General features: G+C 49.2%; 1 protein-coding gene across 1 annotated transcript in view; it reads left to right on the forward strand.

Annotated features, from left to right (window-relative positions):
* The first annotated feature begins 393 nt into the window (after window positions 1-393).
* The window catches only part of Rnf144a (ring finger protein 144A), a 121,229-nt gene continuing 96,733 nt past the window's right edge, over window positions 394-24,889 (forward strand). The window contains exon 1 of the mRNA XM_028893745.2: window positions 394-587. The gene's annotated coding sequence lies outside the window, so the exon portion shown is untranslated. The remainder of the gene's footprint in view (window positions 588-24,889) is intronic.

A 24,889-nucleotide genomic window follows, 5' to 3' on the forward strand; every position in this document is an offset into this window, starting at 1 on the left:
CAGTCTTCATCGTCAAGTACTCACGGGCAGGATCATCAAGCAGGTCCTGGCAAGCCCAGAGGCTCCAATTTACATGGCCGGACCCCATCCCAGGGTCCTAGATGCCCAGGTGAGGGATATTCCCAGCTCCCGCCTAGCAGCGTCAGGCTGCTTCACGCATTTCTTTCTAGCTGCTGGTACTTGTTTTTATAGTATTGAAGCAGGGGTCCACCTTCCCGCGGCCTCTTTGCATCCTTGCTTTCCTCCAGGGCATCCCCATCAGTGAGCTGACGGGGACCCTCTGGGGTTGCTTTAGAGGGGACTACCCGCCGGTGCATGGACGTTGCAGCACCTCTGGACGGCAGGGGGCGCTGGCGTGCGAACTGGCTCTGCCTCCCGCGCCCGCGCTTAGTGCGCGCTCGCGCCCCGCCGACCCCGCGCGCAGTTCTCGGGGCGCAGGGCGGGGAGGCATAAAGGGCGCTGCGCTGCGGGGCGGGTTGCGCGCGGGAGGCTGACGGGGCAAGCGGCACCCGCGAGCCGGCACCGGGCGGGGCCATCGCAGCCGCGCGCAACGAGGCCGAGCGGGAGCCCGGACCGCGCGGGACCAGGTGGGTGACGCGCGCGTCCCCTTTGTGTCGGCATCGCCCGAGCGGGCCGCGCGGGACGGGGCTGTGCGGGGGCTGATAATCGGTCCCCCCCCCCAACCCCTGCTGCCAGGCGGTGACCCTCGGACTCCGGAGCGGAGGTTGGAGGGCTCTGCTCCCAGTGTCCGCTCGGGTGGCGCCCGCGTCCCCCTGGCCGCTTGCACTTGGGGATGTGCGCCGCGGGGCAGTCTCCAGCCGCAGGCGCATGGTGCCCTGGGCTGGAGTGGCCCGGGTGGGCGGCCGTCTGCAGGCCTTGGGTGGACTCCCGCCGCGACCTGGTCGTGGACAGGGTTGAGGGCGTGGGGGAAGGTCGGGTCGGTTCCAGCTGGCAGCGGCAGTGGCGAGTACCCCGCAGTGCTCGTCTGCGCCTGGCCGTGGTCATCGTCCTCTGCTGGCCTCTGGCCCAGGAGTGTCTGTGTCCCTTGCGCCCCGCCCGCTCTAGAAAGTCCCCTCAGGTCTCGCGCATCCCGCGCTCCGCAGCGCTCCCGGTTTTCTACACCATCTGTGGAGCCCAGAGATCTAATCGCTCGTGCTAACAGGAGGCTTCCCGGCCGCTGGGCGGGAAGAGGCGACTTCTTCACCTTAGGCGGGTCCCTGGTGGTCGTTCCTAAAGTTTGCTCTAGCTCTTGTTTGGTCTCTTTTTCAGAAGACATTTAAAAGGATGCTTTTTTTGGGGAACAGTTATCTGCAGCCTGTGTGGTGGTGCGGGGTCAAAGGCCGGGTACCGACGACGAGTCAAGGCCCTGGAAACCCTTCCCAGGGTGCCTGTGACCTAGGATGGAAGGACAGTCCCATCTTGCTTAGGACAGTTTTAGGAAGGAAGTACCTTCCAGGAGTCGGTGCCTGGGAGACAGCTCCTTCTCAATGACGCTGGCGAGGGTGAGAGTTTAAACTGCTAAGAGATGTGTAGAAATACAATGCCAGATGGAAGGCAAGGTGGTCGCAGCGCCCTGGGGTGAGAGGGCAGAGCCTTTCTAAAGGAGGGACGTGGGGTCAGATGACCCATGAGGCATAGCCAGGGTGGCGGGAAAGGCCCCAGCAAAGGAATGCAGAGTGTGAAGGACCTTTCCTACGGGGTTGCCCCCTTGGCTCCCTCAGAGCCCAACAACTTGCTCCTTATGCCTTGTCAGTGATACCAGAGGTCTGTCCCCCCCCCCCCCCAGTTTCTTCCACAGTTTTGCTTTTGTTACATTTGAAAGACTGCTCAGGAAGTATGTCTGGAGGGGTTTTTGAATTGCAGGCCAAGACTCTGGACTTGCCTCTGTGGAGTGGGAACCGTGGGTGGTCTTTCAGGAGACCAGCAGACAGTCCTCACTTGGCTTCCGAATGGCTATAGCCGTGTTGAAGAGGGAGGCCTGGGGCCGGGTGCCCCTTGTGGCCTCTAGAGCCAAATACCAGCCTTTCCCACACATACCTATTTCACTCGCCAGGGATCCATGTGAGCCTCCTGGGAAAATGGGTGCCCGTAACTCAGCGAGAATAGGAGGGAAATTTTCCAGACCCCACACAATTTGAATTCTGGAGTAAACATTTTGATATAAAGGCTCTTCTTTAGTTTTTGCTAGTGAGTTTTTGTAGGCTCTCCAGCTCAGGCTGGCCCTATGTAGCTGAAGATGTCCTGAGCTCCAGTGAGCACCCCTGGAGTACTGGAGTTAGTGGAATGGACGGCTATACTCAGTTTATGTAGTATGGAGGTTGGAGCCCAGGGCCTTGTGAATTGTGAATGCTAGGCAAATACTCTACTAACAGCCCCTGGCGTTCATGTTCCTAAAGATGTTCCAGTTCTCATGTTGATCCCCCCACCCCCACCCCCATCGAGGGGAACTGCTGAAGGATGAACTCAGAGGCATGAAGCAGGAGTCCACAGGCCACGAGCAAACGGAAGCTCTGGACAGTCCTGTGCATGTAGTTTACAAGCATCTCTCAGAACTCCTGTTTGCAAGCTTGCAGTGCCTGTTTTCCAGTCTGTTCCTAGACGACGTGGCTTCTCCTGGGCCTTATTGTGGCTTGGGACTTGGAAAAGAAATCACACACCGTGTTACAGAAGCTGCGGTGTTCAGGGCTAACGTGCCATTCTGCTCGCAAGCGGTGGTAGGGCCCCACGCCAGGAGCCACGTTGCCTGACTGAGAAGGCTGTTTTTTCCACTGTGGTTCCTCACTTGGCCTTGCTGCCTCCTTTTGTTCAAATATCTCCTCTGGAAGGCCTCTTTCTATAGTGGCAGAGAGAGCTGGAAGGAACCTGTCCTGAGCCACTAAGGGTTACAGATAGAGACGGGTCCTCAGTCCTCCTGTGACTCTGAGGGCACTGTGGCTGGAGAGGAGCAACCAGGTGCCCTGGCTGCATGGGGCTGTGGTGGATCTGGCCTGGAGTTAGTTCTTCTGAGCATCTATCATCCTTTCCCTCGTCTCTTATTGGAATAGGACGGGGATGTGTTTGCTCTCCTGAGAGCCTATGATCTTGAGCTGTTTGGGAGATGCTCATCTGACCTAGAAGCACCTCTAGTCCCCCCGCCCCCCGGGGTGTTTCCATATTGAGGCTGGTTGAGAGGTGTGTGGAAGGCTTCTTAGGAAGGCAGACTGCTACATCTCTCCTGGGTCTTGGTGGAAGGTGCCCTTCATTCCTTCTAGGCTGGAGAAGTTATTTGAGGCTAGTCTCAGTCTTTTGTTTCCCAAACGCAGATACACATGGATACTTTTTCTTAATTAGCTGGAGAAATTAATTGAAGCCACTGCTCACATGTCTGCAGGGCATTGGTTCCCCTCGGTGTTTCCACCCCACTGTCTGACCTTGGCAAGTGTCTGCTTGCCTAGATGGCCCCTGTTCCCGCGGGAGAGCCCCAATGTGTTGACCCAGATGTTCTCCTAGGTCCAGTAGCAAAACTGCAGTAGTATTTTCTAGAAGAATTGATGCTATAGAGTAACCTACTACAGATGCATCTGTTTGCGTGGACTTTTTACAAGGAAAGGGTGTATTTTTCACTCCCTGAAGGGTGGCTGTTCTCCAAGGCTGCAGGGTGAGTAGTAAGCTAGGGAAGATGAAAGGACCTCCTCGCTCAGCAGAACTGGGGAAGGATTCCTCTAGAGCACTTCTCAACCTGTGGGTCTCGACCCATTTGGGGGGTCGAATGACTGTTTCCCAGCGGTTGCAACCAGATATCCACACTGTGATTCATAACAGCAGCAAAATGACAGTTATGAAATAGCAATGAAATAATTTTATGGTTGGGGGTCAGCACCACGTGAGGCGCTGTATTAAAGGGTCGCAGCATGAGGAAGGTTGAGAACCACTGCCCTCGAATATGAGTTTTTAAGCTGGATGCAGCATTAGGGAAGAGTCTGCTTCTAGAGTCAGCTTCCTGTTGGCCTGAAGTCATGTGTCAGCCGGTGTTTGATTGGGCACTCTATGTTGGATGCTGGAATGGGAGGAGACAGGACTAATGTCCGTTAAGCCTTGGTCATGTACAGGCTTTGAGCATCATATGGACCATAGATGCAGCTCTCACAGCCATAGGACAGGTATATATGGTCTACTCCCACCTAGTCCAAGATCTCATGGGGTACATGTGGAAATCGGGCTCAGAAGTCTGCAGAAAATGAAGAAAATATGGCCTCCATCTACGGTGTAGATCAATGTGGTAGACTGTGGTAGCATCATAGGCTTTGGGATCAATGTGGTAGGCTATGGTAGCATCATGGGTTTGGGGATCAATGTGATAGGCTGTGGTGGCATGGGATTTGGGATCTTGGGCCTCCAGCTTTCCAGCAGTGGTGGCTTTTTTTTTTTAAATCTGTTTTCTGTCCCTGTGTTAAAACACCATGACCGAGTCACTTAATGAAGAGAGTTAGTTTTAGCTTATGGTTCCAGAGGGATAAGAAGAGTCCATAATGCATGGCAGCAAGTGGCAGGCATGATTGGCCAGAGCAGGAAGCTAAGAGCTCACATCCCCAACAGCAAACGGAAAACAAGGTGAAATGCAAGTGCTGTGACGCTTTGAACTACCTAAGTCCCTTCTAGCGACACACCTCCTTCAGCAGGGCCACATCTCCTGAATGGCCTCCAAGAGCTCCAGTGACTGGGGACCAATTGGTCAAACGCCTGAGCCTATGGAGGGCATTCTCATTCACACTACCATGTGATGGCCACTAGGAAAGGTCTCAGAGTCTGACATGCGTGGGGCTGGCGGGCTCTGCTGGGTTGTTACCTAACTAAGGACCGTAAGCATTTGATACAATGTTATGCTTCTGGGAGAATGTGCTAAGCTTTCAAAGAACGAGTTTTCACACAGTCTCTGCATCAGGGCATGCTTGGGTTTGGGGTGGAAATACAAGAAGAGGGGGGTGGGTCTTGAGGATGGAACTGTTTGACAGATACATCAAACTAGGTTGTCCCCTGACCTCCTGGGAACTGGCCAGACAGCCCATCTCAGATTGTGGATCTGTTACCTGACCAGTGGCCTGGGAAGCTCACAAATTCTGTTTACCACCCGCCCCATCCCTATTATGGGCTTCCTGCACCTTCTTGTAAAGGTGACTTCCTTTCTGGAATCAAACACTGGATTTCTATATCCTTCCCTGGGCCTCTTTACACCCTCCCCAGTGAATCTGCTGTCATCCCTTGAAGGAAGCCAGCCTGCCGTCAGGGGCCCCCACTGTCCCTGAGTCCTCACAGGACTCTGGGAGGAGGAGTTTCCCTTCACAGAAACATTCAGTGCTTGGCATCATTAGCCTCCTTTTCCATATTTCCCTCTTAAAAAGGAGCATCACAGGTATCACTGGGCTTTCATACGAAGCTTTGTGCTGGTCCCCTGATGTCCCTCAGCCTCCTGTCCACTTACTCCTGGTTATTCCCTGCTCAGACACCTCCAGCAACCCCATGGCCTGTGCGGAGCCCCTGGACCCCTGGGTTGATCAACCTGTATGGTGATATAATGTGTACCCCAATAAAGCTTGCCCGGGGATCAGAGGACAGAGCCAGCCACTAAATTAGACATAGAGGCCAGGCAGTGGTGGCACACACACCTTTAATCCTATCATTTGGGAGGCAGAGATTTGTCTGGATCTCTCTGTGAGTTCAAGGCCACACTGGGCTACATGAGAGAAACAGAACCAGGCAGTGATGACACACACCTTTAGTCCCAGGAAGTAATATGGTAGGACACAAAAAGGTATATAAGGTGTGAGGAAACAGGAACCTGCTGTCTTGAGGCTGAGGATTTTGTAGAGGTAAAAACTAGTGGCTGGCTGTTCTGCTTCTGTGATCTTTCAGTTTTCACCCTGGTATCTGGCCCTGGGTTTTTTTTTTTTTTATTAAAAGACCATCTAGGATTCGAACAACATTTAGGTCCCAACATGGGGCGCGAACCCACGACCTGAGATTAAGAGTCTCATGCTCTGTGGACTGAGCTAGCCGGGCTTTGGCTACAAACCTGTAATCCCAGGGCTGATCTCTCAGTAGCTGCCGATTTGGACTGTTTTGCTGCCGTCTGTGTCAAGACCAGACTTCAAATGATCTGCCCGCAGATAACACCTGTTTCCTTATCTGGAGAATCACTCATGTCTTCACTCTTCCTGACACTGGTGTTTTGCAGAGAAGGAAGTGGAAGTACACAGAGAAGAGGCAGGACGACAGAGCTAAGGCTCAGGCCTAGACCCAGGCTCCCCTGGGCTCAGAGTTCCTGTAGCCCTGGCTCCCCTAGGCTTATGTCCTCCTAGGCTTACATTGCCCGAGGCTTAGCCCCCACCCTCCCTCCTCCTGTAAGGTAGATTTTCCTCGGTAGCTACTTGATGACAACTTTCCCTCAGAACCCTCCGTTGCATTTATCTGTTGTGATGATCTGTGTAACTTATTTCCTTTACTAACCATCAGCACTACAAAGACAGGAACTTACTCATTTGGGAACCCCTCCCCTCCCCACGGCCCATTGTACTCTTCCTGCTCTTCCAGGCTATGAAATGATTGACAGTACTCCAGAGCAGCTCGCTAGTTGGGGTCTCTGTGGGTAGATCGTAAGTGAAAACCAGGATCATTGAGCTGTCACTCTCCAGGGTGACCACAGCACATCCCATGTTACTGGCCCTTTGTTTGGAAGGTTGGGTTGGAGCAGGGCCAGTCCGATTGGAGCACTGGCTCTGGAGGAAGGGGGGTAGAATCCTGCCAGAATGCACAGTAGAAGCTCTGGGGTCCTGGACTTGGTATGCTGAGTGCGTAGACAACTCCATTCTGACAGGTGCTGAGGGTCTGATAGACACATGCTGCATCTGCAGCCTGAGGCTGCATGTGGTACAGAGGTGTGGCCCTCCTCCTGAGGCATCCATAGTGTACCAGAAGGAGCCATTGGATGAGACTGACACATCAGGTTAGGACTAAGAACTAGGCTGTACTCAGCAGGCTGGTCTGCGGGAAAGTGTTCTGAGGAAATGCTCTGCGTTGGGTGTGGTGGTGGTCTGTACAGGTTAGGTGCGAAAACAGGCGCTCTCTGGTGTGGGCAGGTTTCCATTTGAAAGTGCTGAAGAGATGGGCTGGCATGTGAACCCCAGGAGCAGCAGGGGTAAAGGAGTTTCTCACCCTTATGTATGGAAATCCTTCTGAAACAAAGACCTGAGTGACTGCCTCAAAAGTGGTGGGCTGAGCTGTTCACAGGTGTGCTTGCCAGCCGAGGCAGGAGGAGGGCTTGTGCTCTTCCTTAGGGAGGGAGCTGCCACGCAGACACACTCTGCCTTAGGAGAGAACAGCCTGTGGCCTCTGAAGATTGCATCCATGAACTTGTGCACTCACAAGCACGGGCAGGTGTGTCCAGGACCTGTGCATTGGAAGTGGGCAAGTATGATCAGACGCGCAGATTCATTTTTCCTGACCATCCGCCATGGCTCTTGGTGGGCTGAGCCTTGCGGTGTGTCACATTGAGCAAAGCAAGGGCTTCCAGATGACTGTGGGGCTTGGAAGCCCAGGTAGGGGAACTTGTCAGCTAAAAAGTGTCTATTTCTTCATGACCACATGGCCATGGCCACAGTTTGACACTCCAAGTCCTCAGGTGGGCGGGTCAGAGCTGACTGGGTGTGTGTGGAGACCCTAATTCCTTCTTTGCTGCTTAGAGATGTAACTGCTATAGGCAGTCTGCAAGATAAAGAGACCAGATGTGGCAGGAAATTGAAAAAAAAAAAAGGAAAAGATTCCATCTGTTTGAGGCCCAAGAACCTGCCTTTCAACATGTCTCCCCAACTTCTGTCCTTGCTCTGGGCTCTCCCCAAGTTCCCTGTCCCTAGGCCCAGCATGTTAGTGCTTAGAAAGGAGAGAGAAAGTCCCTGCTATCCTAGGATGAGAGCTGGAAGTTTACACAGAGTGAGATGGGGGTGGGTGGGGGGTTGGCAGCCGCAGGTGATGGCCTGGAATCCAGGCCAAAGTGTCACTCTGGTCCTATGATCATCTTTGCCTCTGCCTCTTGTCATCTATCTGTCCCCATAAGGACACACTGGATGAAGGCTCACCCTGCTTGATGGCATCTTAACCTGCAAAGACTAACAAGGACACATTCACTAATGGCCTGTATCGTGCGCGTGCGTGCGTGGTGCGTGCGTGCGTGCGTGTTGTGTGTGTGTGTGTGTGTGTCCCTGCATGCATGTGTATATGTTCATGTGTGTGCGCCTGTATGTGTGTGTTGATGGATGTGTGTGTGTGTGTGTGTTTATGTGTGTCTGTGTATGTGTGTGTGGTTGATATGTGTGTGTATATGTGTGTATGTATGTGTGTGCTTGTGCATATGTTCTTGTGTGTGTTGATGGATATGTGTGTGTACATGTTTATGTGTGTGTGTGTGTGTGTGTGTGTGTGTGTGTGTGTGTGTTGTGTGTGTGTGTGTGTGTGGTTAATGGATATGTGTGCCTGTGTGTAGTATGTGTATGATGTGTGGTATGTGTGCTGGCTGGTTTTAACTGTCATCTTGACACAACCTAGAAGAAATCCCTTGGGAAGAGAGTCTCAGTTGAGGATTTACCTAGATCAGGCTGGCCTTTGGGCATGTCTGTGGGGATTGTCTGGATTGTTAATTGAGGTAGGAAGGCCCACCCTGGATGTGGGCAGAACTGTTTCGTGAGCTGGATTCTGCACTGCTGAAGAGTGAAGGAAGTCAACTGAGGAGCCAGTGAGGAGGCCGCATGGCTGACTCTGTTCCACTCTGCTCTTGGCTGGGGATGTGGTGTGACCAGCTCTCTCAAGCTCCTGCCCTGCGTCTTCTCTGCCGCAATGGACTGTAACCTGGAATTGTAAGCGGAAATAAACCCTTCCGTCCTATCTGCTGCTTTAGGCCATGGTCTCTTGTTACTGCCACAGAGATGAAAATAGGATAGTATGTACACAGCCTGGAGTGCAAACACACACACACACACACACACACACAAACACACACACACAGAGCGTGCCCCCCCTCCAAGTAACTGTTAGTGTTTGTATGTATTCATATAAGTCACCATATATTTTGGTAACAGCAGAGTGTCTACTAACAAGGACTTGAACCCACAGGTGTCTGTTTTCTCATCACAAGGTATTGGGGGTCAGTGGTTGGAGGCTGAGGTAGCTGCCCTGGTGTCCCTAACAACCAGGCTCCCCTCTTTGCTTCTCCATCCTTAGGACTCAGGATACTGGCTTTTCTTGCACACTGCTCTTCGATGGCTCGCCTCAGCTGTGGGCTTGTGTCTGGATTTCTAGGAGTCACGTGTGTGCCCCATGGCATCTGCCCCCTTCAGTTGACTCTGGTCTGCTGTCGGGCTGGAGCTAGGCTGCGTTAACACAGGAGTTGAGAGGTATGGAGACTCTGCCAGCATGGAGGAGCTCCAGAGGCTGGGGTGAGGAGGCAGAGTTCATGGTAAGAGCCAAGGGTGTGCTTGGCCGTGCTGGGCTTCCATAAACAGCTTTCCCTGTTATTCCTAGAAGAGCGGGAATCCATAGGGGGCAAGGTTCAGGTGGATGTTTGTACAGCTTCTGTGTGCTCGATGTGGTGCCCCCCACCCCCAGGCCCAGTGTGAGTTGCAGAGCCTTTGTATCTTTCAGTTGCATGAGGCCCTCTCCAGGAGGATTTAGTGTGTGTGTGTGTGTGTGTGGGGGGGGGGGGTTCATCTGTATCTTTTCCCACCAAAGCCCTGCAAGTCCAAATGCAGTCTCAACTATTCATTATGTTCGTTTATGTTATTAGTTCTTACCTACTTTATTCACTTGTCAGAAAGTCCCTGGTTCTGGGGTTGTGAAGACTGATTGAGGACTCTATGGGGAGGGTAAGGACTTACAGGGATGTGGGTATGAGGGATTGGTGAGGCCTTTCTATAACAGGTAGGGCATTATATTCTGTGGTGTGCAGAACATGAATTCCTAAATGATCGGCATTTCTTGCATTCCACTTGCCCTCTAGAAATCTGTCCAGCTGGAACCCACAGAAGCCATTTGCTCCAGAGCCACAGCCTGTCCCTCTCTGATGGCTGTGGGGTGGCTGACCCTGCAGGGGTGTCGATTTCCACAGGCTGAGTAACGACCGAGCCCCGCCCTCAGCCAGACACTGTCACATCCTGAAGGAACTGGCTTCATCTGCCTTTGAAATTCCTGCCGGCCAATTGGCTGCCCAGAGTGGCTCTTATCTCTTAATGCTTTAATACTCCCTGGCTTCAGCCCTCTCTGGCTCTCTGCTCTGCTTCCTTGACAGCGACTTTGTTTTCCGCTCTGTCCTGGATTCAGGCAACAGGTCCAGCTCCAGCTAGGAGCAGCAGCTCAACCGGGCCCATTAGCGGCAGATGTAGGCCGTGAGTGGGTCCTGCCTGTCTGGCAGATAGGGACTGTGTCTCTGGGTGTCAGGACCGCCCTGGTGTGGCTGGCAGCCATAAACACAGGCAGATGGAGGAGATGGGACAGCCCTGGAGCCTGTGTGTTGTGGGGCTTGGCAGCTGGCTGCTCTGGCTTGTCCTCTTTGCGCTGTGTGGAACGTGGGTGAACAGTGTGAAAACAGAGTGTGGAGCGCCCGTAGGGATTTCTCTGTGAATCACATGTTGAGATGACTGTATTTTGGCTGCATCGGGTTAAATAAAACACATTACTAATTGGACCGGGGAGATGGCTCAGTGGTGGTTAAAGTACTTGCCACATAGGCATGGGGATCAGGAGTTGGAATCTCTAGATCTGGTTTAAACGCCAGGTGGGCGTGGCAAACACAGGCTTCCCGGAGCTGGCTAGCTAGACTGATTGATTGAGGGACCCCGGCTCGAAGAGGTGGAAGCGTGACTAGAGGATGGGTCTAACATCAAACTTCATATACTCTCATGTACGTGTGACAGGGCCTTCATAGATACATGCACCCACATGTATGTGTTCACACATATGCAGACTTACAAATACCTATGTACACACACCACACACACACACACACACACACACACACGCACACGCACACGCACACGCACACGCACACACACACACACACACACAAAGAAAAAATACAGTACCTAAAATCAGTTGGGACAGTATCCCCTTCTTCCTACGTCTTCTCCCCCACCTCCTCTTCTTCCTTTTCTTGTTCCTCCTCCTCCTCCCTCTTCCTCCTCCTACCAAAAATACACATTCACCTGTGCAGCTGGCCTCCTCTTTCCCTGGACGGTGGCGCTGCTGTGGAAGGTCTGACTGAGACAAGCAAGCTCTCAAAGCTAATGACCTTCTGACTAGGCCCATCCCTCTCTGGAGAAGTCACTTTCCCAGGAATGGGCTGGCTACATGGTGGGTCCTGGTGCTGTGTTTTCACAGATGATTGTGAATTGGGTCTAGTTGACACTGTGGATTCCCACCCAGTTTGGCCCATCTGCGCATGCCTGAGGCTCTACCATGGGGATTTAGCTACTAACTGGGCTCAATTCAGCATCAAATTCGATGTTCTTCAATTTATTTATTTGTTTGTTGTTTTTAGTGTGGAGAGCTTAGCCTTTCCCTTAACAAAACTCCTCAGCTTTGGAATATACCTGACTGCTCCTCACCTTTGCCTCAGGTTGGTTGCCAGGTGACTCAGTTTCCCCTCCTTTCTCTCGCCAGCCCCTTACACAGCTACTGGGAACTTCCTTTTAGCATTCTGGCCTTCTAGGTTCAAAGCAAGTAGTAGCTGTTGAGGGTGCAGGGTAGCTGGTGGGGAGGGCCTCCCCTCCCCTGTGCTTGGCCCTATGAAGGCACACATCCCGAACGCTAAGCCCTCATCCCAGCCAGCTGCTCTGTGACCCAGATTCTACTGTCCTTCCGTGACCCCTGTGCTGCTGACCCCCTTTCTGAGAAGACTTTTTTTTCTCGGTGTCTCTGTGTGCGCTTTCATAGCTGGCCCATATCTTATCCACGTCTCTGAAAGCTCCGGGCTTTGCCTGGCGTGTGCACTGTACCCTGGGCCTCCTGGAGGACCCCTCCTCCCCCTCACCGGCCTCGGTCTTTTCTCACTTTGCATCTGGCTCTGGTGTAAAACTCCTGGCTCTCCCACTTCCTGTCCTGTGCAGTGGCCGTGTGTGTGTGTGTGTGTGTGTGTGTGTGTGTGTGTGTGTGTGTGTGTGTGTTTCCAGCAGGAGTCAGGGCCTCATGGCTTGCTTCCCCAGGTGGCTCTAGCATGGTAAGGACAAACGGGGGGGAAGCCACCACCCCTCTGTTCCCTAGCAGAGAGCTTTGCCAAATGGGGTATTTTCAGAGCCTGAAAATAAACGTATTAGCTCTGAAGTACAGAGAGACAGACCCGGGACGCATGCGTTTTATTGTGTCAACAAAATAGAGCTCGCATGGGACTGAAGTCCAGGTACAGTGAGACAGATTACCCTGAAATGAGGTGCTGCTCGATGTTCAGGGGGTGGTGAGGGGGTCTGGCACATCCTTGCTCTGAACACTGTTTGGATCTGTCTTCCCAGGCAGTGGGGGAGCAGCTCAGATCTTCAGGGAACAGAGCAGCCGATGGGCTCCCGGGACAGAAGCATGTGCCAGGCACACTTAAACATTTCCTTCATAGGACCTTGTAAACCATACTTCAGTGTGCTGAACTTTTCCCTGAACTCCAGGTTGAGCCTAGTGATGTGTGAGTGTCGTCCTAATACATGGGAGCCTGAGACAGGAGAATAACAGTGAGTCCAGACCAGCTCCAGAGTGAACGCTAGGCCAGCTTGGGCTGCATTGCATGGCCTTGTCTCAGAAACCAAAAAGAAAGGGCAGGTTGGAGGAGAAGGAAGAGGATCCATGAGGATCACAGGTGAGGGGCTAAGGGTGTGTGGCTCAGATGGTCGCGTGCTTGCCTGGGCATGATGTCTTTGGCTGGATCCCTAGCTTTGCACACAGCCGTAATCTCAGCACTCAGGAGGAGGAGGCAGGTAGATGAAGAATCCAAGATCCTCCTCTGCTGCTACATAGTGGGTTCTAGGCAGCCTGAGCTCCATGAGACACTGTATAAAACAAAACAAAACAAAACAACAAAACTCTTGCTTGAGGTATATGTTAGTGATTTTCAAAGCCATGCACAGGCATAAACCAACTCCTGATGAGCAAATAAGAAAAGTCACTTAAGGGTCACACAGTCCTAGTGTGTGTTGATTTGATTAGATTTGAATCTGTCGGTGTGGTGTTTGCTTTCTACCCGGTTCTGTTTATGAAGAAATGGGGTAAAGTTACAGTGTTACTGTGGACAGCCACAGTAAAGACCTTGGGAGATAAGATAAAGGTTTTCTTGGTAAAAATGAAATCATTAGTACTTAGAGTTTGTTTTTGTTTTTGTTTTTTAAAGGAATTAGCTTAAAGGAACTTATCTTTTTTTTTTTTTTTTTTTTAATAGATGAACTAGCTCTGCTCTGAGAAGGTGAAATGTATCTTGGTGGCTCAGTCAGAGAAATAAATCTCTTGGCCTGAGCTTGGGGAAGGGCTAGATTAAGGAAGGATGTATTATTTTTCTTTGCCATCTAGCCAGCTCCAGAAACCATGCTAAATGTGGAGAGAAATAAATGATTTATTCACAAATGCTTAATGTTTTCATTTTCGTTTTTAAATGTAATAGCCCCGAATGGAAAACATCTAAATATGGCTAAATAAACATCATTCACTAATTAGATAAGATTTTTGGAGATCGTGGCCCTGGGAACAGGGTTAGCTTATGCAGCAAAAATGATTGTGAGACAGGATTTTGTGTTAAATACGGTTTGGTTTATCAACATGGAAAATTATGCTAAGGGAAAGACTCATAACTCACAAGGAACAGGGTTTTTTGTTTTTTTTTTTTTTTTTTTCTGGTTCTTGACTTTTTTTTCTACTGTGGTTTTGTATTTGGCTCCTTGTGTCCTCACTTGGGTTCAGCCAACCATGGACTGAAAACACTCAGGGTAGGACCTTTTCCTGCCTTGATTTTGCTCTTGACATGATCGCAGAGCTTCACAGTGTATGAGACAGAGTGTAAAGGGTAAAGCAGAGAGGGTGTGAGCTATGTGGGGGTGGGGGTGGGTTCTGTCATCAGTGACTGGGACACAAACACAGCCCTTTCTCTCTCTCTCTCTGCAGGACCCTGGGGAAGTTCTCTTCCTTTAGGGAACCCCCATGTAGGCAAAACCAGGGTTCCTGGCTTCATAGACTAAGTTAGGGTTCCATGGTGCACCAGGATGAAGCAGGATTGGGAATTTACCAGCTGACATCTTAAAGATAGCTCTCAAGCAGGGGTTTTTAGAAAGACAGATGATTTGAATGCATACCAGGAGGAGGAAGGTGAGGTGGGCTTCTCTATAGGTTTCTTTACAATGGGTGTGTATAGGATTCTGTTGGCTCTGGTGCTGGGCATATTTTTTTTTTTCCTCACCTTGATACAAGTTAGAGTCATTTGGGGAGAGGGGACATCAGTGGTGTGTCAGCAAGTCTGGGGCATTTTCTTGATTAATGATTGATGTGGGAGGACCCGGTCTACTGTGGGTAGCCTCCTCCTTTGCAGGTGATCTGGGCTTGTATCAGAAATCAGGCTGAGCCAACCACGGGGAGCAAGCCAGTAAGCAGCGCCCCTCCACGGGCTCTGCTTCAGTGCCTGCCCCGAGTTCCTGCCCCGACTTCCCTCACTGATGGACTGTGAACTGGACGTGTGAGCCAAATAAACCCGTTCCTCCTCACGCGGATCACGGTGTGTGTCACGGAACAGAGAAGCACACCAGGGCCACTCTCCAGTCACATCTCTAACGGTCGCTCGCTAAGGCTCTTTCTCCCCCTTTGTCCAGAAAGGCCACTTAACAGGAAGAGGAGATGTTCAAGGATGTTCATTTGGAAATGGAGTTGTAAGGCAGATTAATGGACATCGTTTGGATTTATGACGAAGAGTAGGAACTCAAGGTCGACACTGCTGTGTCGCACACTTTGCTTACTGTCCCTGAAGGGTGTCCTAGGAAAGTGTAAGTTGTCTCTGTGGGTAATTTGGGCTTTCTGGGCATTTCTGCTGTTTTCTGATGCTGTCAGCTGGAGGTCAGCCAGGCCAGCTGGAGGTCTTTCTCACCCTCTCCCCCCATCATCTTCCTGCCTTTCTCTCCTGCCTCAGCAGAGACTAACAGTTTATGTAAGGACTGGGGCATCTATAGATTTTGGTGTCTGGGAGGCAGAAGCTGGAGCCGTCACTGGCTTGATCCCAAGTGATGGCTGTGTTTCATTTCAGAGTGAAATACGTTATTTTAGTGTAAAGTATTAAACAAATTGTAAATTATACTTTATTTTGTATGTATATGTGTGAATTGGCATGTATATGTGCATCCGTGTGTGTGTGTGTGTGTGTGTGTGTGTGTGTGTGTGTGTGTGTGTCTACAGTCATACCTGTGGAGATCAGAGGATTTGCAGGAAGTTCTCACCTTCTACCATGTGATTTCTGGGGATTCAACTCAGGTCATCAGTCTTGGCACAGATGCCTTTGCCCACTGAGCCAGCCTGCCAGCCCTCTTCTACCAAAAAACTTTTAAATGTAAATGAAGGTTCACCCCAACACACATATGGTATTACTTCACACACGACACGCATTTCAGCAGATGAGCCAGAGGTCTAAGGTAGGCGTTTTGCTGTGGTGGCTTAGAGAAAAATGAGTAATAGACCAGGAAGGAAGGAGCCCCGCTGTTACTAAACCAAACAGCAATGCGAACATCAGCACTCTTTCGGAAGGGCTGCTCGTTGGCTCCCGTGTGGGTCAGGCCCCTGCAGATCTGCCTGTGATGGTGAACCTCAGAAGGGAGGCGGCAGCCTGCAGAGTCAGCATGCATGGCACCTCCCAGTGTGGCAGCTGTGGTCAGGGATTGTGCAAGATGAGACCAGATGAGGTCAGAGAAGAAGGGTCTTGCCCAAGCCCTCGGCCGCAGCGGGACTTACGCGGAGGCCTTTGACTTCCACAGATGTCTCCAGTTTGCTCATCTATATGGTGAGAATGCTACCAGGTTTACTCTATTCATGGGGTTCCTTTGAGGACTGAAGACATCATGCCTCTGAAAAGCAAAGGACAGTCCAAAAGGGAAATCCAAGGTGCCTCTTGGTGGGAAAGAATGAGACTATATCATGTAAACAGTGGGGGGAGCGTGGGCCTGGAGGTTGTGTAGAGTGTTGATGAGAGGTCTATGGGCCCCGGGCCCCAAGCCCTGCACTGCATAAAATATGAGCAAACAAATAGTAGAAGTTAGAAACCACTAACTGTTGTCTTTAGTTTTCAGCTAAAGGTAGAAATCCCTAAATGAACAACACCCCATTCTCTCCTGTTTTTCTGTTTTGAGCCTTGTTTTGTGCTAAGAGTGTAGTGACATCTGTAGCCCATGAATGATGTGTGTGTGTGTGTGTGTGTGTGTGTGTGTGTGTGTGGTGTTAAGATTGCAGTAACACCTGTAGCCCACATGAATGATATGTGTGTATGCACACATATCTGTTTTTTTTCTCTTCTTTTTTGTCCATACACTGATTGTTTCTCACAGTGTCTAGGGGAGCCTAACCATCTCCAGGCTGGGGCTTTTCCTGGGTATCCTTTGGCTACTGGTTTGGGTTTCAAAGCAGGAGCACGAAACTTGGTATGATTTCTGTGTTGTTGTTTTTTTTTAAAATTCATTTGTTTTTGTATTTATGTGTCGCTTATGGCTTAGGATGTTTCATGGGAGCCATAGAGTTCAAATGGGAGGTTATAGATCAACCAGATCAAGTTGATTGTTGGTGTTCTTCAGATCATCTTCCTCTGTTCTGGGTTTTGTTTTGTTGTTTTTGTTTTCTTTTGCTTAGTTTTGTTTTGCCTGCTGAACTTGTCCATTTCCCATGGATGGTGTTAAATCTCTATTTAATGGCGGCTTCTCCTCTGCTGTTTTAGCAGCTTTGCCTTGTGTGTCTTGGCACTCTGTTGTTGAGTGCGTACATGTTTTTATGTCTTCTGGTAGAATTTGCCTCTTTACATTCTGCACCCTGATAGGTCTTGTTTTAAACTCTTTGTCCTTCTGTTTTCTTTTGATCAGCTTTAGCATGGTGCATGTTTCTCCAACCCTTTACATTGAATCTGCTTCTGCAGCTTTTCAGTGAGTTTCTTATAAATAATGCAATGCGCGATTGTCTTCTTTTCACTCTTGTACTCATATTTTAATATCAATAATTTGAGAATTTCATAAATGTATACAGTGTATTTTGATTATATTCATTTCTCCCATTCCTCCCCTTAATTTCTCCTGGGTTTATCCATGCCCTTTATCCTCTCCTAACTGGGTGCCCTCTATTTTTTTTTTTTAATTTAATAACCCAGTGAGTCTACTTTGTGCTGCCCATTTACTCCTCTGTATGAGGCCATCCATGGGAGCAGAGTGGACCTGTCAGGGGTGATACCTTTAAAGCAAAAAAACTCCCGATTCCTCAGAAGCAATCATTATCTCCTCAGCTAGGGTAGGGGCTGATGAACCCTTCACTCTCCATGCTGGAGTGTTGATTAGCTTGGTTGTATGCAGGCAACTACAGCAGCCCTGAGTTCCTGAGTGTGGTGGTCCTGTGGTGTCCAGAAGATACCTTTTAGTCCAGGCCTCCCCAGCCCCTGGTTCTTACAATCTTTTTGATCTTTCTTCATTGCCCTGAGCCCACAGGAATGTGACATGCAAGGTACCATCTGTGACCAAGAACCACGCGGACACTCACTCTCTTTACTTTGACAAGTTGTGATTTTTGTATGAACAGCCACCCACTTCACAAAGGAACTTCCCAGATGAGGTCTGATACCCACATCTTTTAACTGTTTTTTTTTTTTTTTTTTTTTTTAAGACCACTCGTGTTTGAAGTGATTTTTGATATGGTGGCCTGGCAGCTATAATACCTCGTGGATAGCTATTTTCAATGTATTGTCTTTTTCCTTTTCGTTTTTCTGACTTTCCTACTTGAATATGTATGGGATTGCAGGCTACCACTATTAATAGCCCATCATTATACTTAAAAAAAAAAAATCAGTGATTGCCCTATAGTTCGGAGTCTGTATTTATAAACATAACGCCCTTACCGAAAGCATTATGCCACCAGATTGTGTAGAAAATGGCCCTTGCAACAGAGTGTCCATCCTTCCTAGCTCCTGCCCCTATGATGGGCAGTAGCCATGACTCTGATTTCACTTCTCTATGCAGGGCTTATGACCTGGCTTTGCCCTGGCACTTTATTTTCTGATTGTTGTGAGAAGTCTCTGTTTCGAGACTTGCCTGGCTTCTGCCTGTGACAATGGGAGTTTTGACCCTTTAGGTTTCCACACAAGGAAGCTGGTGTCTTTGGTTTCTACCTTCATTGTGTCAAGGTAGTGTCCCATCACAGTGTCCTGCAGCCCCTGGCTGTGATGATGGAGAGGGCTCTTGTCACACAAGGCTCAGAGAACTGTGGTAAGAGGCTGGGCTGTTTGGGGATTTTGAGAATTGACCTAACCTGTACGCCACTTCGGAGAGGCCCTTGTTCTTCTGGCTTTGAGCCTAGCGTTATCACCTCAGAATAGCTCTGGGTCCTTTCACATTGGTGAGATGTTTAAAAGGCTCTATTGACCCAGCGCTTTTTGCTCTGATAAGTGGGCAGTTACCATCTGCATGCTCTTTGCATGGAGAGTTTCATCTTCTGTCATCTGTGGTATTAGATATAACTGATTTAGACACGCAGATAGCCTTGGAGAAATGGAACTTTCCCTAGAAATATGTCATTTCAACTTTAGCTTTTAAACGGAAACTACAAAAGGAGCCAGACTTCAAAGGTTAGATTCTATTTGTATGAACTTTACAGAAAGACGCAAGACCATGGGTACATACCAGAAGATGACTGTGTGAGCGATCTGAGGGGTTTTATTTTAGATTAAAATTTTCTTTATTTATTCATTTCCTGGATATGCACGTATTCGTGTTGGCTGTACCCTCTCACTGGCCTGAGGTCCTGTTTTGAGGTCACGTAGATGATGGTGTAGCTGTATGATCCTGTGAGATAACCAGCCACACTGACTTGTAAACTCTAAAAGCTCAATCTTACATTATGCGAATAACATGAATGTAATACATTAAAAATGCACATGCCGGACAGTACAGAATCACATGATCGATACAAGTCACTTCTCCCTCCTGTCTAGGCCTTTGGTGTTTGGATAGAGAACCATCCATGCCTGCATGGCAGTCTTCTTGTTAGGGCCCCCATCTCTTCCAGCACACATATGTTTTAGATAGAAAAATAATTCATCTTGCTCTTTGGAGAAATTTTCCTCCTGCTCAGCAAACACAAACCCACCTCATTCTTCTTAAAGACACGTCGCCCAGGGAACGGCTTCCTGAGTCCTTTAAAGTCACAGAGTGTTTTATTGTCGCATGTCTCTAAATAAATTAGATTTTTTTTCTAGTGTAGCGTCCCGACGGCAACAAGATTCTTATTTTGTGCCTGCTTCGGCATCCAGTCGGGTAAATCAGTTGGTTCTTTCTGAGCGTCTTGAAGCTTGAGAATCAGTTTTGTTTTTTATGAGTGATTTCTTTGAGTTAGGAGTGATAGTTGGATAACCAGAGGCCTTTCCTTTCAGCAAGATAATTATAAACAAACAACAACAAACCCCAAAACAACTAACCCTCAATTAATTGATATCCAATGAGCCAATGAGAGTGCTTCAGGGCTGCCTTTAGAAATGCATCAGTTGCTTAATTTACCTCAGAGAAGGGCAAGTGTTAAATAGGTCCCTTCAAGACAACTCGAAAGGGATTGCTGTGGTGCACAGGGTAGCTTCCCCATAGACAGGACTCTCAGTGTAGTATGCATACAAACAGAGAGGTGCTTTATTGAAGCCAGACAAGACCCCCATTCATATTGAAGGCTAGAAGCTCACACATGTGGAAACCTCTGCCTGCAGCCGCTGTGAGAACCTCCCTGCCGAGAGCCGGAGTGAGTTGTGATGAACAGCCGCTAGAAGACAGTCCTGGCCTTGGGAATGGAAAGACCTGGGGAGAAGCAGCCGGGTCCTTTGGGTCCTTTCTGTTGTGTGTCTGTGCAAGGAGTCATAGGTCCAGGTCCTTCCTTTTGTAGTCGTGGCCACAAGCAGGTGAGCAGAGGCTAAATGTCAGTATACCAAGTGTGTGTGTGTGTGTGTGTGTGTGTGTGTGTGTGTGTGTGTGTGTGTGTTGAGGGTAAGCAGTGAAAAAAAAGAGAAAGCAAGCCCTGTTCCTCTGTGTGGCCAGGAATGCAAGGGAATGAGGCCCTTCCTGTAGGGCTTTAACTCAGTTTGTGGTATGTTATACAGGGTGTATGTGATCCTTTGTCAGACAAAAGAAAAAATAAGAAGTGGGTAAAGTTTACTGTGCCGAAGATTGTTAATCTCTGAAAATCTAAGGTTGTACAGGCAGAAACTAAAAAGTTCCAAAGAGGAGCAAAGTGTGGAGTCAATTCCCTTTTGGATTAAATTGGCCACTGACGCCCTTTCTCTTTTTATCTGGCGTCCTCTAGAAGAACGGTATGTCTTCCGTCCTGCTCACGGAGGTAATCTTATTATACACGTATTTTGCACTTTGTCTTTTTATTTGCAGGTGTGTCTTGGACATCTTTCCAGATCAGCACATGAAGGGCCAGCTCTTTCTTACTCCTGGGGATGGCATCCTGTCACTGATTCAGCTTCTTACCCTCAGTCACATCTCCCAGTGTTTGCTCCTGCAACGACTCCCAGGGCTGAGACATCATACTTCATCACCCCTCCTGTGTGAGGGCCCCCTGGTCTGGTCCTGTCCCCTGACTTCCTAAAGGATACTGGGCATCGCTTTGGCCACATTGATTGCTACTGGCACCCTATGCTGTGTGTCCCTGTGAGTTGTCATTAGAGGGGTGAGGCACATCCGCACACGTCTATTGTCCTTTCCTCCATCGGTGGCCATGCTCGGATGAGCTCTTGGCAGTCTCCTGACACATAGAGTTCTTCTGTCTGGCCCAGAGCAGTCCAGGGACCCATGCTTGCCACCTGCCTAGAGCCTCACAGGTGTACACATGGTGTGAGAAGTGCTCTGCCACTCCCGGCCAGGTGCTCCACGGCTCACAATGAAAACCTGGGAGCATCTTTGGCCTTTTCTCTTCCTCCCTTTCTTTTCTCTCCTTCCCCCTTCTTTTCCCCTCCTCTCCCCCTCACTGTGCTCTTTCTCCTCCTTTTCCTCACTTCCCTCCCTCCTCCCTCTCCATCCTGACCCTCCCCTCCCCTTTCTCTACAGTCATTTGCTCCGGAAACACTCTTCAGAGCACATCTGGCCACAGCTGCTAGGGCTCCCCCGAGTCCTGCACACCAGCCTTGCTGAGCTAGTTCCTTCTCAGCTGTCTTTACACCCTGCTTCCTCATTTCAGTCAATCTGTTATTGCTCTTCAGGGACTGCAAGAGGCCGGTCTAAGAAACAGCACCCTTCCCGTGCAAGGCTTTACCTTACTCCGTCACTTCCGACTCACAAGCGTACACATGGGCGTGCTTGCACATGTGTGTGGATAGGTATGCCTGGGCACGGACACTGAGAAGGTTTATCAGGCCTGTCCCACCATTCCACAGGCCAACAGATTCAGATTGTCATCTACAGCGTTTACATTTGTGCAATCAAATTACAAAATAAAGTTGAAAAAAAAAAGTCTCATAATGTTTGTAGTTAAGTATGGTTTTGTATTAAGCTGTCCTGGCTGTCCTGGGGCACATGCAGCTCCAGAGCTATGGTTGGATGTGCTGGGAAAGGTGCCAAGTGATGATTCCAACTTTGTATTCTCCTCACAAGCCTGATTATTTTAGTGACTGCCTTTATTTAATACGGCATGATCACATATAACCCTCTTCTATAGAGATGTGCATATACCTGGTGAAAGGAATCAGTGAGATCATTTCTTAATGTTTTGTGCATAAGCTTGGCCTTTTGGGGCTTTTATATTTGTGGTGGCATCCACAAATGTTCGTACGAAGACATGAATTAATTAAACGCTATTGGGATTGTCTGCTAGGAAATGAAAAGTTTCACTCCATAATTTATTATATTTGCTCACTAGGACTAACGGAAGTGAATTTTGTTAATTTCTAGAAGGGTCATGGGAAGACTTGGGGTTCCATGTTGTGTAGAATTCTTTTTTTTTTTTAGTTTATTTATTTATGTATTTTATGTATATGAGTGCTCTACTTGCATATATTCTTGTATGACAGAAGAGGGCATCTGATCCTATTATAGATGTTTGTGTCAGCCACCATGCAGTTGCTGGGAATTGAACTCAGGACCTCTAGAAGAGCAGCCAGTGCTCTTAACTGCTGAGCCATCTCTCCAGCCCCCTTGGAAGGAAAATTCTTAAGATCAAGGACTCCTTGCCCATCACTACACCAGTCATACCTACCTGTCTCTCCGCCAGAGTCCAAGTACAGTTGCGGGACAGAGGGTGCAACCAGCGTGTCCACTGCTGGTGTCCTCAGAGTGGTTATGGAAACTGGCAGGGCTCATTGGATGCACATGGAGAGGGCTGAGCACCCACAGGTCTCATCACTGGCTCATGTTGATGGGTGAGAGGTGCTGGATACTCTGGAGTCACAGTCCTGGCCTGGGGACTGTATACTGGAATATGCATGACAGATAGCCAAGGAAGAGACACCGACACTTTAAAAAAAGATCAAACTCTATTGCTCTTTATGTATTCTCTTCCCTAAATCAGTAAGCCAATGAGAGATAACTTAAAACACCTTTACCACTTACCACCATTAATAGTGTCTCCAGACAACTTAGCTCTAAAAATGCAAATGAGGGGCTGGAGATGTGGTTCAGTAGTTAGTAACTATTACTGCTCTTGCAGGGGACCAGAGTTTTGTTCTTAGCACCAACACTGGGCAGCTCACAACTGCCTGTCACTCTAGCCCTGGGGAATCTGATTCCTCATTCTCGGCTCCATAAGTACATCTTCAGGCACAGGCACATACACATACACACACATACCTGTCCATAAATAACAAAATACATTTAAAATGCAAGTGACTCATCATTATGGAAGGCATCTGTACATAATACATGCATTCTATGTGCCTCATTAGCATATGTTAATTATACATGGTAACAGGGTTCCTTGTGGCATTTTCATACGTGTGTGTGTGTGTGTGTGTGTGTGTGTGTGTGTAATGTATTTTGATCATATTCACCCCATTTCCCTCTCGTTTCATCCCACTCCCACTGGTCTCCTTCTCCCCAATTGATATCCCTTGTACTTCCATGTCTTATTTGTGCCCATTTTCCATGATAGATGCAAACAGGCTTTGTGACCATGAGCTTTGGGAATGAGGGAGCCAGTGGGTTTTGCAGCCTGAGAGGTTTGAAGATCAGGGACACAGGGCTCCTAGCTCTGCACCTGGGTAGTTTTGCAGCTGGCTGGCCTTGGCAAAGCTCTTCTTGATGCAGCTCAAAAAGGCTCCAGTCACCAGTGTGCTGTCTGAGCAGAATGCCTCTTTCCTGATGGCGGTCGCAATGCTATTTCTAGGCTCTTCCTATGTGGGACCACCAGCAGCAAGGTACATCTCTAGAAGGACTGCGTTGTCTTTTGTCTGAAGAGTCAGAAGTTATTGCCAAGTGAAGGCAGAGAATAGACCAGTAGCCTAGTAGTGGCATTTTCTGGAATAGGCGTACTGAAGCCATTCAAGGCCAGTTGCATGCAGGTGAGAGGCTTAGGAGTAGGGGGTTAGGCCTCTGCCGGAGAAATAGAGTGAGTGTTAAAGGCCTTGGGCGTGAGCAATCTGCTTATGAGTGTTAAAAGAGATAGGAGCGTTTGCATGCTGTATGGGAAAAGCCTGATGTCCTAGTGTAAGGGAAGAGAGAGGGATACACCAAAGAGACAAGGGTCTGTCTACCAGGATGCCCCGTACATGGCTGCTCTTAAAGCCCTCATTGAAGGGACCAGGAAGCCTTTTCATACTGGAGCAGGAAATGGCCACTGATGGTTTGTGCTCCATGACTGTAAACCCATCAAAACAAGCACAGTTCCTTCAGGAGTGTTGCAGTCCTGGTGAGCAAAGCCATACTTGAAGAAAAGCAAAAGTTTTAGAAATTCTGGTGCAATCTTACCCTATACTCCTGGCTTCTTCCAGGGGCTTGTGCTTACCCTCCCTTCCTCCCCCCCTCTTTCCTTCCCCTCTTCCTTTCCTCCCCTTTTAAGGTAATAGGTTTCCATTCCTGCCGTCCATAGCATAAAACTCATTGTCTTAGAGTCCCCATGCAGGGGTTCTGAGTATGTTTGCAGATGGTCTTGTGACCGTCACCATGACCTGATTCCAGAATGCTTTCGGTAGTCTCCAGTAACCCAGGACCATGCAGTGCATCTCAGAAAACCAGGCGTTGCCTTTCTCTCTCCATTGATTTGCGTGTTGGGACGTCTGGCCCATGAGTGGTTACATATAATGAAGGGCTCCTGTGCCCAGTGTCCTTTACTTAGCATAGTGTGTTCAAGATTGACCTTCAGGTTGGGGGAAAATGGCTCAGTGAGTAAAGTGCTTGCTGAGGACCCAAGTTCAACCCCTCAGAACACATGTGAAAACCCAGGCATGGCTCTTGCAACCCTAGCACTGGGGGATAGAGACAGAAGAACCACCGGGCTTATTACCCACCAGCCTTGGTCAAGTGGTGAACTTTGGTGAAGTGAGAGACCCTGTGTGAAGTTTTGTTAAGTGAGAAACCCTGTGTTTAAAAAAAATGGGCGTGATTGTGATTTAAGAAAGACATCCCAGGATCAACCTCTGGCCTTCATTACTGTCTGCACAGGTGAGCATGCCTACACCACACACACACACACACACACACACACA

Source organism: Peromyscus leucopus, chromosome 22 (assembly GCF_004664715.2).
Source record: "Peromyscus leucopus breed LL Stock chromosome 22, UCI_PerLeu_2.1, whole genome shotgun sequence".
Lineage (NCBI taxonomy): Eukaryota > Metazoa > Chordata > Mammalia > Rodentia > Cricetidae > Peromyscus > Peromyscus leucopus.